This window comes from Propithecus coquereli, unplaced genomic scaffold, assembly GCF_000956105.1.
Source record: "Propithecus coquereli isolate 6110/MARCELLA unplaced genomic scaffold, Pcoq_1.0 Scaffold69, whole genome shotgun sequence".
Taxonomy (NCBI): Eukaryota; Metazoa; Chordata; class Mammalia; order Primates; family Indriidae; genus Propithecus; species Propithecus coquereli.
In genome coordinates this window covers 6,317,735-6,331,216 of record NW_012152951.1, presented here as the reverse complement: position 1 = coordinate 6,331,216, position 13,482 = coordinate 6,317,735, and the positions used below count along the sequence as shown (strand labels likewise).

The 13,482-nt window shown below is 35.4% G+C and overlaps 1 long non-coding RNA gene across 1 annotated transcript; it reads left to right on the top strand.

Moving 5' to 3' along the window:
* The first annotated feature begins 6,534 nt into the window (after window positions 1-6,534).
* On the top strand, window positions 6,535-9,744 carry LOC105823679. The gene is made up of 3 exons (XR_001138156.1): window positions 6,535-6,641; window positions 7,302-7,381; window positions 9,639-9,744. It is a non-coding gene; the product is annotated as an uncharacterized LOC105823679 (long non-coding RNA).
* The last annotated feature ends 3,738 nt before the right edge of the window (window positions 9,745-13,482 follow it).

Genomic DNA, 13,482 nt, shown 5'->3' with positions numbered 1-13,482 from the left:
AGTACCAGTCTTATCAAAATAAAGACAATTTGGATTTTTTGTTGAAAACAAAACCAAAGAAAACAAAACATTAAATTACAAGAAAATACCTATGCACACCCAGATGAATGAAAAGATTTCATTAAGACACTTATAATTCCATGAGTGTTCAGATTTTGTAGTTTTGTACATCTTGTGAAAACAAACAGATCCTTTACCTCCTCTCCTTCCAGAAAAGCAAATGCATACACTTAAATGTGGGTAGAATATGAAAAAGGAGGAGATAAAGTAAAATCAAAGAGATTTTTTTATTCATTGATTAATTTATTCAACAGATTGAGTGCCCACTATTAACCTGGCATTGCTTATTATTAGTGTAGCACTTGACATAAATTCCAATAGTAAAGGCTTCTTAATTGCTGTTTCCTTTTGATTAAAGGAATGGTTTTCTTTGTGCAATTCATATATTTACATGATTATAAATTCCATGAAGGAAGATATCCATTTCATATAACTCAAAATTTTGTTATTCTAGGGAATATGTAAGTAAATGTAAGCCATGGCTTTTCTTTGCAAAAAGTGTAAAATCAATTTGACTAATTTGAATAGGTAAGATTAGCACAAATTTAAAAAATAAAGAAAGGAAGGTAGAAAAGGAAGGAAGGAAGAGAGAGAAACAAAATCCCAAGAAATGATGTTTAAGTATTAAGATGTGTAGTATAGATTCTACACTGTGTCAGTGCAGCCTGAAGTTATTGGGAAGGGGGAAGTTGGCTTTACAAAATGAGTGTGAGATGAGGCTTGAAAATCTTGAGAGGATGCCAAGGGAAGTGGGGAAAATGTACAAGTAATAGATATGGAGAGTAAAAAAGTATTATGCATTGAAGACACACTGAAAAATAGTCTTTTTAGGGATGGAGGGATAAGTCTAGAAAGAAAAAAATGTGTTGGCTTTGAGTGACAGTCTAAAGAATTTTGACTTTTTCAAAAGCAATGACAAATTAAACATCTGTAAGGATGATTAGTTTCATAAAAACAAATGAGCTAGATTTAAGAAGGAAAATCTGCTAGTTTGACATTGCCTCACAGGGTATGTCAGAACATGAGTGCTCAATGGCATGATAATAACATGTTTTGTGAAAAGTAAAACAGTGGGAAAATACTGGATTAGACAAAGTTGGGCAGATTTCTTTACTGCAGAATTTTCTAGGATCTTATATTTTCAAATACACATTTTTAAATCTCCAATCAGGGGAAATGTATGCACTATTTTTATACTTGTTCGATCATGGGACACAGGAACACAGTTTGCGAAATGCTATTCCAGGTATTCAGGGAAACATTAAGATTACCAGGATTTTACAGGTCTTGGGATGTAACCAGCAGTTTGGTCATTAACTCAACTCTGAAGTATCAAGGCCAGATGGTTCTGTGAACTGTAATGAGCATTTCAGGGATGAGACCTCGTCCTTTCCAACGGCAAATGCTTGGTTTTCTGCCAACACAGCCTTTCTGTCTTTATACAGGTCTAATATTAGGAAGTCTGTATGGTTATTTTCTCTAATAATCAATTATAGTTCTAGTTATATTAATATTTTCTGTTAAAAAATCTTTGGTATGATATTATTGAGATTTGCATAATTTACTTTAGACATCAGTTGGGTACTTCTTAGCAAAATGGTTCAAAGCACTAAGTTTTGGCTGAATGAATGAGTAGTAGTCTACTGGCACAACATTATAGAGTGAACAGTAGGTTTCTTTAGGGTCTCTGTCATAAATAGGAAGTGGGAGCTTATGCTTTGCAGTTATATTGTTACATATTTAGACATGGTCTGCAAGTTTACCTCTAATGACTGCTGAAAAATTGAGCAATTCCAATTCCCAGATTCAAGGGGTTATGAAGGATACTCTGATTGAGCAAGAGTTTTGTCCCCAAAATAGACTGTCACATGGCATCCGACCGTAGTGTAGACAAAATAGGTCATGGAGCAGTAACTCCATTCGTTGTTTTTGAGGTGGACTGTGGGATGCTAGGTGTCACTATCTTCAGGGCTCTGTCTTTTTATGTCACTTTTCTGGCCTCGTAGGAGTTTCACAGATAACCTGATTTCACTTCTTTTTGCTCAGAGAGACAGAATACTTAACCACTCTATGCGCCTGTAGTTGCATTTCTGTTTAAGGATATCTCTTTGCCACATAGAACACAGAAAAATTGCAGTGGAGCTAGGTATTATCAGAAACAGAAAAATATGTAGCTGCAGAAAAATAAACAAATATTAACTTCAGATAATAGGGTACTGTTTTCTTTTTTCTTTTTTTTAATGCTGGTCAAGTGAAGCAGTGGGCGTGGAGAAGGAACAAAGGAATCTGTAACTGGTTGTGATCAATTAGTTGTAAACACCACTGCACTCGGACCAACCAATAGGGTATTTTTGATAACACTAGTTTAAATTATCATTGCATAATTTTTAATTAAGATCGCAGTTTCTATCTAATACCTGGAATAAGTGTTTCATCATGTGTTGAGCACAATTCGTAAAACGATTCATTTTGTAACCAACGGATTTATATATACGCATATACATATATGAATATATATATGGTTCATTTTAATAATAGCAATGTGAAGATAAAATATCTGACAATTGACTTATCTTGAAATATCCATCTAAGTAAAACATATTTAATATAAATTTTGTTTGTAATAGTTATGTAATTCGTGGGACATGATTTTATATATTGTATACATAATATATGTTATTATATATAGTAGAGATCATCTAATATGTTGACAGAGAGAAAAAGATGGTTTCACTTCTATAGGGATGACAGAAGTCCCAGAACCAGGAAACCTAAGCTATTTGTGTGAATGCATTAAATACTAAAATTTAATGGGTAAAACAATATAACATTGAGTCTTTATAAAAAGTTATTAGCAGAGTGCCATGTGAGCATGTACTATTGACGAATTCATTTATTTGGATCTGAGGTATATTCATTTACTATCAAACACTAGCTTTTCTGAAAAAAAAAAAATGGAAACTTTTTACAGTCAGCATGAAAACAGAAATAAGCCAAATAATTATTGTAATGATGGAAAGAGTTGGAAATGCAACGTACAATTTCATATTAAATCAAAGTCAGAGTGTTTTTTGGCCTGGTTTGCTAATGCTTTCTGCAACCGTAAAATTTGGCTGCAACAGGAGCAATCCAATACTGGTGAGAAAACACTGGGATTATTACCACTTTTTCAAAAGGGAAAAAGAAGAAGTCAAAGGAGTAGAACCAATGCATGTAAAGCAGGGACTGTTTACTCCCGTAACGATTGAAGAATCGTGGCTATTTTGGATTAGAACCGCAGCCTGCGGACCAGGAGTTTGCCATTTGTGTTAACATCCTCGGGCTCTGAAAGGCCTCACCTGGCAAGTGTTCGGTTGGGCAGAGGCAAAACGGCCTCTCTGTTTTTGGCTGTGTGCTGACATTCACAGCCTGTTGCTAATTCTTGCTCAGCCTTACAGGGGATGGGACCAGGAAGCAAGACAGTTCATGTCAAAACAAAATAAACCAAATGCCCTGCTTTTCTTCTAGACATAGCTCCTATATTCACTATTAAAACCTAGGATTCATAATACTAATGGTGGGTACAGGAGCCTTCAGTTCTTGCAAACCCCTCTCTCCCTAGCCACCCCTCCCTTGCCTGGCCTCTCTCTTGGCCAACATAGTAATGGTTTAGTTCCATGAGAGACTCTGAAAAGAACTTGACTTTAAAATATTAGGTTTGTTTTTCCTCCTGCTTTCCTTGGATTTCTTCTCTAAGAAGATAAAGAACGAAAAAAATATATATTCTTGGTGCAAAGTCACTGTTTCCTTGAACCTAAAAGCCTTAAAAGTACACACTGCACAAACACAGTGACAGTCTGGATGTTTTGGGATGAGAAACCAACCTCATCTTTAAAAGTATTTTCTTATTTTAAGGTGTACTTTCTATTCAATACAATTCATCCTCCCACAATATCCTTCTTCGATTATTTGTGAAAAATATGAGTCCCTTTAGAGTTCGAAACCCTCATTGCATGGACAATTTTTTCTGTGTATTTTGTCTTCTGAAAATATTCTCTGTTTACGATGCTGTCAGTTTTTAACAATATTTAGGATGGATTAATAATGTGACAAATCCAAAGATTTATATTTTTCTCTTCCGCAGTTGAATTATTTTGAATCTCATACTTTTAATTGTTTTCAATTGTTTTTGTTTTTGTTTTTTTTTCCTTAAAAAAAAATAAGGGATGCGTTAGAGCAAGAGTTACTTTTGTTTTCATACACGACATAAATTGTCTTTGGTTGCTTTTTTTCTAGGAGTCAGATTAAAGGTTATCTCCCTCAAAACTTCAAACTGGTCACTTGGCTCTGTACGGAATAAATAACTTTGTTCTGAGGTCTTACTTATGTCTGGGTAAAGCCAGCAGCAATTACGGCTGAGGGCTTTGCATTTGCATAAACTGCACCTCAGAGGAAGTTAATGTACAATAGCTTATTGCTAGAATCTGTGGCAAATTTGAGTTTTTATTTCTCTATACACGTGTTTGTTGGGCCATCTAGCTGAAAACATATCAGCAGTGTTCCAAATAGAAGTACGTGTGTGTCTAATTATGTGCATAAACAATAGGCCAAGATTGCAACATCTGGTACTTTTGTGCAATCCTGAATACCTGACTTCAGGCTTCCCAGCAGGGGGGACCATTTTTTGGACAAGGGTACAGTGATACTCCCAGGGCTCAGATGACAGGGATTGTGAATTAGCTTGTTCTCTTCAGTCCTCAGGGACTCAGGAGACTGCTTTTCCGGTTCATGTTCATTTTTCTCTTAACCTTTGTACAATGAACTTCTGTGTGTGTTTTTTTTTGTCTTTCATTTCTTCTCTTTCTAAACAAAGTTGGTATGGAGGGGATGGTGTGGTACCCTTTCCTATTGTAATAATTCTTCCCTTTTTTGGAGTTAATTATGCCCCCATCAATGTTTTCCTCCTCCCTCCAGTGATTACTTTGCAGGATCATACATTTCTAAGGCTGGACAGGAATTTGAGGGGCAACCTTGGGAACAGAGACCTGACATTTGCTGGTCAACTCCCATGAGGTAGGCTCTTTATACACACTCTCTGGGTGAACTTCCTGCCCTGAAGTCTTCAGACTTGAGAGATAGAGAGCTAGGACGAAACACAACCAATAGTCTAAGCCATTTTTCCGTTATATTCAAGAGGCCCAGAGAGGTGAAGCGATTTACCTAAGTTCCTATACCTTCTTGGCTGGCGCTACGTGGGGGTAAGGAGTAAATCATCGTCATAAGAACAATAAAAACAAACTGTTCCTCTGAGAGAACAAATGTTTTGCAATTGCAGATACACTTCTTTAGCTATAGTATAAGCCAATTCTATTTTTACTCTCAGTAGACAATTAACAGTTAGTTGTTCCTGCATAAATGTCCAAGGATAATGTCGTCTCATATATACACATAGAATCTTGTCACAGGGCTGTGCAACGCCCTCCCCATCCCCTGCCCCAGCACACGCACACACAGCCAAGTGTGTTTAGTATTAGAATTCTCTGAATTGTGGGCTAAAGACACTATTTGGAATGATCCAGATTCCAATCTGGTTTCTGCCCACTGGACAAGGCTACTCCGAGACAGTGTGGGAGGTGACCAGAATGTCAGTGTGAAAGCCATTGGCCTCTGTGTGGTCAACCAGAGGGAATTGTATGAATCAGTGGGAAGAAATAATGAATTGCTCGTAAGAAAATTATATGAGAAAGTACTGGGCAAGACTCAGTGGTAGTCAACACAAGAGACTCTGGCACTATTTCAAAACAGATGCTTCTAGATTCCTGGTGGAGGAAGGAGGGGTACAATGTCTTCTCAAATTTCTTTTTTTCAAAACAGTGAAATAAAAATAAAAGAATATGGATAAAATAGCTTCTACCCACATGATACCACAGACATAGCAATACTATATTTCCTAGAATTCTTTTGGATTAATAAATTCCTTTCCACTGCAAAGAGTTTACAGTTTTGTCCTGCTTTTTTTTTTCTAAATTATCCATAGAATTTCTGTCTCTTTTAGATCAATTCAAGATCCAACAGGTCCAGAAGAATTCCTCCAACAATTCAAGTCATCTTTGACCACAATTTCCTTTTGACATTAAAACATACTATAATCTTTTTTTAAAGAAATGTCTTTTTCTCTATCCCCTCCAAAACCTTCAGGATTTAAATTTTACTTCTCTTTCTGCACTTTCGTTTTTTTGTATACTAGTGATTTGAGGTCCGTGTTCATATTTATCTCTACAACTAGGATGTAAGATCTTTGAGAACAGATGTCTCAGCAGACATCAGGACTTTGCATCTCTGTACCCAAAGACTCCATGCCGTGCCTCTATGTAATATCATGCCAGCATATGTTGCAAAACAGATAAGGTCTTGCTTAATTAAACATTTGCATGAGCCTAACTCATCTTTTCAGTAAGATTGTAAACTCTGCAAGAGCAAGAGCTCTGCATTTGACTCCCTCTGGTATTTGGCAAATGGTGGATATTTAAAATAAATATGGATCAGTTGAAATAAGACAAGAGACAATCATCACAGTGGGCGAGAATCTGGGCTGAGCATATGTGAGTATCCTGTTACTACCAACTACTACCAATGACCGAATAGGTACTATTTGATAGACAGTGCCTTAAGTAGTTTTTAGGAATTATCTGATTTAGTTGTTTCTCCTACTCTATGATATAGGTATATACTATTTCTATTTAGAAGCAAGAATACCAATTGCCATTGACGATAAAAAAAAAAAAATAGAAGCAAGAAAATTGAGATACAATAAGGCAAGTAATTTGCCCAAGTTCACCCTACTCAGAACTAACATAACTGGCATTGCACCCAAATTGTCTAACTCCAAGATTAAGTCATTATCCATTAGTACTCTAAGTAATATATTGTCCAATATAACTCTATAATAAAGTTTTGCTTTTTTATAAAGTTAAAATTTACACACAGCACAATTCTTCCTCTGTGGGCACAGCTCTGTGAGTTTTGACAAATGCATGTAGTCATGCAACCAGCAACAAAATGAAGATACAGACTAGTTCTGTCATTAAAAAATCCCCGTGCTGCCTTAAAGTCAACTCTTTCCTGGCAGCCACTGGTCTTTTTTCTATCCTTAGGGTTTTGCATTTTTAAAAATGGAATTATATAATGTGTGGTCTTTTGAGACTGATTTCTTTTCCTTAGAGTGATACTTATGAGATTCATTCATGTTGTGGCTTATACAGCAGCTCATTCTTTTTCATTGCTGAACAAGAGTATTCCATGGTCTGGATGCACCACAGTTCATCCACCTACAAGCTGAAGGGTAAGTGGGTGGTATGTAGTTTTTGGTGTTATAAATAAAACCACTGTAAACATTTGCATACATGTTTTTGTGTTAACATAAGCTTTTGTTTTGCTTGGAGTAATACCCAAGAGTAAGGTTGCTGGGTCGTATAATAGGTATATGTTTAACCCTATGAGAAACCACCCAACTTCTTCCAGAAGTTGCTTTACCATTTTGCACTTTTACCAGCAATATATACCTCTGAATCCTCACTGGTATTTTGTATTGTCATTTTTTTTTTTAGTTTAATCTTTTTTTTTTTAGTTTAATCTTTTTAATAGTTTTATAATTTTAGATTTTCCATTTAGGTTGATGGTTCACTTTGAATTTTTTTTTATTTTAAAAATAATGCAATGCAATGATGATGGTATTTGTTTGTTTTGCATATGGCATGTTCAATTGTTCTAGCACCATTTGTTACAAAGATTATCCTTTTTCCATTTAGTAGTCTTTTTCCTTTGTCAAAATCAATTGACTATAGATGTGTGAATCTCTTTCTGGAAACTCTGTTCCAGGGATAGCAACTTTTTTTATCAAAGAACCAGAAAGTAAATGTATTAGGCTTTATGGGTCATACAATCGTTGTTGCAAGTACTCAACTCTACCATTTTAGCATAAAAGCAGCTGTGGACAATAAATAAATGTATAATTTTAGCCATGTTGCAATGAAATTTATATACAGAAACCAGTTGTGGCCTGAATTTGGCCCTGGGGCTGTGGTTTGCTGATCCCTGCTCTATTCTGTTTCTTTTATTTATCTATCCATTTTTATGCTAATGCCATTCTGTCTTGATTAATGTAGCTTTACACTAAGTCTTGAAATTGGATAGAATGAGTCTTCTAACTTTGTTTAGAAAATTGTTTGACTATTTGCCTTTCTACATAAATTTTAGAAACAGCTTGTCAATTTCTACATCAAATCCTGCTGGGATTTTGGTTGGAATTGTGTCAAGTCCATAAATTAATTTAGACACAATTGATATCTCAGCAAATTCGAGTTTGAGTTTTTCCAACTACCAACATGGTACTTTTTTTTTTTTTTTTTTGAGACAGAGTCTTGCTCTGTTTCTTGGGCTAGAGTGCCATGGTGTCAGCCTAGCTCACAGCAACCTCAAACTCCTGGGCTCAAGTAAGTAATCCTCCTGGCTTAGCCTCCCGAGTAGCTGGGACTACAGGAGAGCACCACCACATCCATCTAATTTTTTCTATTTTTTTTAGTAGAGACAGGGTCTCACTTTTGCTCAGGCTGCTCTCGAACTCCTGACCTCAAATGATCGTCCGGCCTCAGCCTCCCAGAGTGCTAAGGTTACAGGCGTGAGCAGCCATACCCAGCCTTATCTCTCCTTTTTTAATTTTTATTGATCTTTTATCAGTGTTTTATGGTTTTAAGCACATATATTTTGAACATTTTGTCAGATTCATACCTAAGAGTTTCATCTTATTGTACTTTAAAAATTTCAATTTTCAATTGTTCATTGGTAGTAGATATAAATGTGATTGGGATTTGCTTATTGACCCTATATCCTATGACCTGGTAATCTCACAATTAGTGCTCATAGCTTGTTTATAGATATTTTAGAATGTTATACCTAATTATGTCATCTGCAAATAGTTTGGTTTCTTCTATATCCATTTTATTACTATTATTATTTTCTTTTTTTATTGCACTGGGTAGGGCCTTCAATTTGATGCTAATGGGAGTAGTAAGAGAGGATGGATTTATCGTCTCAACCTTAGGGAGAAAGAATTGAATCTTGCATCATTATGTATGATGTTAGCTATAATGTTTTTTGTAGACTCCTTTTCTTCTTGAGCAAGTATCTTATTCCAAAATTGTTGAGAGTTTTATCATGCACAGATAATGAACTTTGTCAAATGTTTTTTCTGTATTTATATGATGCTAATATGCTTTTCCTTATTCATTATATTGATAAGGTGAATCACATTAATTTTTGAATGTGGAACTAGTCTTTCATTCCTTGGGTAAACCCTCCTTGGAATATTGTATTATCCTTTTATATAATGCTGGATTTGATTTGCTAGGATTTTGTTGACATTTTTGCTGACTGTCTAAATCCTATTCCATATTCCTAGTCAGAGAGGCAGCCTTTCTTTCCCAACCTTCCTTAGTTATTTTGAGGCCATGTGATTCCTTCTGGCCAGTTGGACAGAGTGATTTATGTTCTTTTAAGGTTTAAAGCATGAGTTATCTCCCTCTCTTTCATCACCTGCCAAGGTGACTGTGCTGATACTGTGAAGCCTCAAGCTGGAAACAGACCCAATCCTTGAGTCACTACTCAGAAGAAAGCGTCCCTGGAGAAACCTTGGACATGCAGCACATTTTGGGTGAATAGATAAGAAGTTTTGTTTATTAAGTCATTGAGATTTTAGGGTTAACTTTTTAATACCATATAAACTAGACTGTCCCATCAAGTAAAAATATAAGATTTTAGTGGGTTATGTAAGAAAAAAATAAGATAGCTTAAAGGTGATTGTTATTTGAGATAAACTACCTTAGTTTAAGGCTACACATCTGTTATTCAGAATTGTCACCAATCTCAATGTAACATTTAATTTAACTGTTTGAAAAAAAAATATCCTAATGAATCACATCTTCCAAGACTTAGTCAGAAATAAAAGTGGGTATTCACTCAACATTTTAAACTGAAAATTTTTTCTACAATGACAACTCCTAGAGCAGTTGGTCCATTTCCAAGACATAGGAATACAGAATTAAGATTTCCAACCTGACTATTCAGTAGAGAGATTCAGCTAGCTAACCCTTGTCAGATCTAAAAATAATCATCTGTGATATTAGGCAAGGCCAAATAAGCAAAATGAAATCTCTCAAAACAATTTATATATGAGTCACTTATTGATCACACCTTAATAACTAGAAGGAACAATAGACAACTGCACTGTAATGGCTTTATCTCTGCCCTAAATGATGTTTTTTTTTTTACTTAAACCATTTGAATTAGCTACTGAATGCTACGTAAAAAGAGCAGAAGGACCAATAAGCTTAATAAAGTGCCACCAGTCTTAAATTTTAGTTTATCTTGCATTGATAAAATGAGAGCTAGTGATAGCCACCATTTTACAGTTATATGCATTAAATGAAAGAAAATGGAGCAAATGTACAGGGAAATTTATGCCCAATTATCAGTTGGCTAGTGAAGCATTTTTCTTAATGTATGATTAGAATTTTGAATGTGTGTAATATGGAAATGATAAAAATCTCAAAAACTAGCATCTCACGTAACACACAAATTTTATGTTATCATATAATGTTATTTTATCAAAGTATCTTAATAAATTCCTAGAGAATAAATTCAGTTGTGATCCTTCTAAAGATTTTTTAAATAACCTCAAAAACACTGAGATGAAAGTTTTGGACAGTTCTGTGCTTTCAGTAGATGGCGCTGCCACGTGTAATCAGATTGACACATGGGGTGTAACAGTAAGTGATGTTCTCAAACGGACCTGGAGGTTGCCCAGGTAGGACTTTCTCCAAGAGCAGTTCCATTTGGGCATGGAGACTATAGATTGTATTTGCAGAAACCGCCTGTGCAGTTCTAAGGTAATCAACATCGTAAGCACTATTCTTAGCTACATGTGCCATTTGGGAATACATAAGCAGATGTTGAACTTGTATTGCTTCAGGGTTGTAAATCTCAGTAGCAAGAGTCATGCTCCGTCCCCAGAAAGAGTGGGACTGTGATTACCCGCCGTACATTTTCCAGATGTTTCCCCTTGTCTGCTGTTATCACCTTCATCTTGCCAGGTTATATTTCTCTTGGCTTTTTTTTTTTTTTAAGTTTCTTTTAATTAGAAAAACTGTCCCCTCAAGTTTAGACATTTATGAATTCTCTTCAAACTATGACTTTCATAAAGTATAGGATAAAATATAAAAGTACACAAAGTTTACTGGGCTGGTGAGAATTTGATTGGAGAGGAGTATGACTGATCTCCCCATGCCTCCCTTTGTACCCAAGGGAAAATTTCACAAAATCCTGTGTATTTTAAACCCTTATGGATATCAAAAAGGAGGATAGATCTAATCCCATTGTAAGACACTTTTCTGGAGGTTTCTAAGATTAAAAGGGAGAGATAAGTCCTTCACCAGCCCTTTGTCAGTGGTTAACTCCCAGTCTTCTCATTTCACCCTTCCCTTCCCCTCTTTTCTTCTTCTTTTTCGGTATAATCTACACTTAGATTCCATGAAGTTATCAATCTCATATAATATTGAGGGGTGACTGAAAGCAGGATAATCCTATGGTTCCTTAATCTTCAAGGAAAAATTTGCTAATCTAAATAAATATTGACCTTTCAAGAAAGATTTTTTTCTTTTAAGAAATTAACTTTCTGATGCTTGCACTGGATACACGATCCCAGCCTCTACTGTCAGTCAGGAAGTAAAATACATATATCGACATCATTCAGTAGAACATAATTCAGCCAGTGTTTCTATCTAAAGGTAAATATAATCTACAAAACTTAGTAAAACCAAAAGGTAGTCACCCTATGCTCAGGATTTCTGTGGCTGTGGGTTTACGCAAAGATGTTCCAAACCATAACAGATAATTAGTAATATGGACTACCTGTAAAGTTCATATACTAACCTAACCTAATGTTATGCTGCCTAACTGCTACCACTATGCTGCTACCACTATAACTGCTACTACTACTACCACTGCTAAGATTATCACCACTAGTAATATCTGAACATTGTATAATCCTTTATAATTTATTTTAAAACTGTCTGAATGCTTTTATTTAATATTAAGTTATTTTTAAGCAACATGAAACTAAAATCAGAAGAAAGAGTAGGCTTAAGCACCAGTATGTCTTTAGTTTACCAGGAGTGAGAGGAAAGGGTTTTCATGTTATAGGTTTTCATGTTGGTGGAAACCTAGCTGGATCATTAATTTTGGTGTCCGTTCTGGTGGTAATATCAAACTAGCAAAAGCTTCTGAACAACTGCATATGCTTTACACAAGCCCTGATATTAGCTATATTGACTTATCTTGGTGCAAAAAATTCTAAGTGCAAGGCCAGCTTAGAACCAATGCAGTTGAACCAATGCAATCTAATACCCAGCTGTATTACCCAGAGACCACTATTGATCTATCTGTGACCAAAGTTCTCAAAACTGTAGTTTGTCCTCACTTATTTTTAGCCAAAATTATTAGTCTTCTATCATTCTTTAGTGTCAAATATCTTTCTGTTGCACTTGACACTTTATATGCTGCCCCTTTGAGTAGGCTCTTGTCATTGACGATTCTCTACTTCCCTGCTTCTTTCTTAACTCTCTTTCTCTTACAACTGCAGCTGCGTTCTCTGAATCCTGTTCCTTCAAAGTTATAGCCTCAATGCTTTTCTCTCCTCCATAGACACACTCTCTTTTTGAAGATACAGTTTCAGGTCTTTAACTATCCCTTTTAAGATCATGATAAATAATTTATCTATATTTTTATTTTAGTTCCCTTCCAATATTTCCAACCCATACAGTGTCATTAAATAGTATACATTAAATATATTGAATGATTGCTGTGATTGTGGGGGTTACAAAAAATATATAAAACCTACATCTTGGCTTCCAGGAGCTTACAAGTTTTCATGGGTGAGTTATAAAAACCAGCCACATGATATACTAACTTTAATAAGCGACTTTCTCCTCAAAAACATGGACAAAAAGCAAACTTGTCATCTCCTACATCCATTAACATCTCCAATCCTCATGCAGCCCACTTAATCTCTTGAGAATTGTCTGTCCTAATTCGTCTTTGAACTATCAAAGGCAACCAGTTTGATATTCTGCTGATATTTCTTGTGAAGTATGCTTGTATTCAACATTATCTCTCTACTTAAGCTGTTCTCTTCACACTCAGATTCTTGATATAACTTCCCAACTCATCTCCCAACTTGCTCATTCTCCTATTCCACACTAGCTTGTTAACTGATGCTAAGTTATTTTCTTAAAGACTTCTCAAATGCCAAGAGTATTTCCCTTACAAAACTTGTGTGCCTTCCCATTCTATTACCTTCTCATACCAAACTCTATTTATTCAGTATCACCT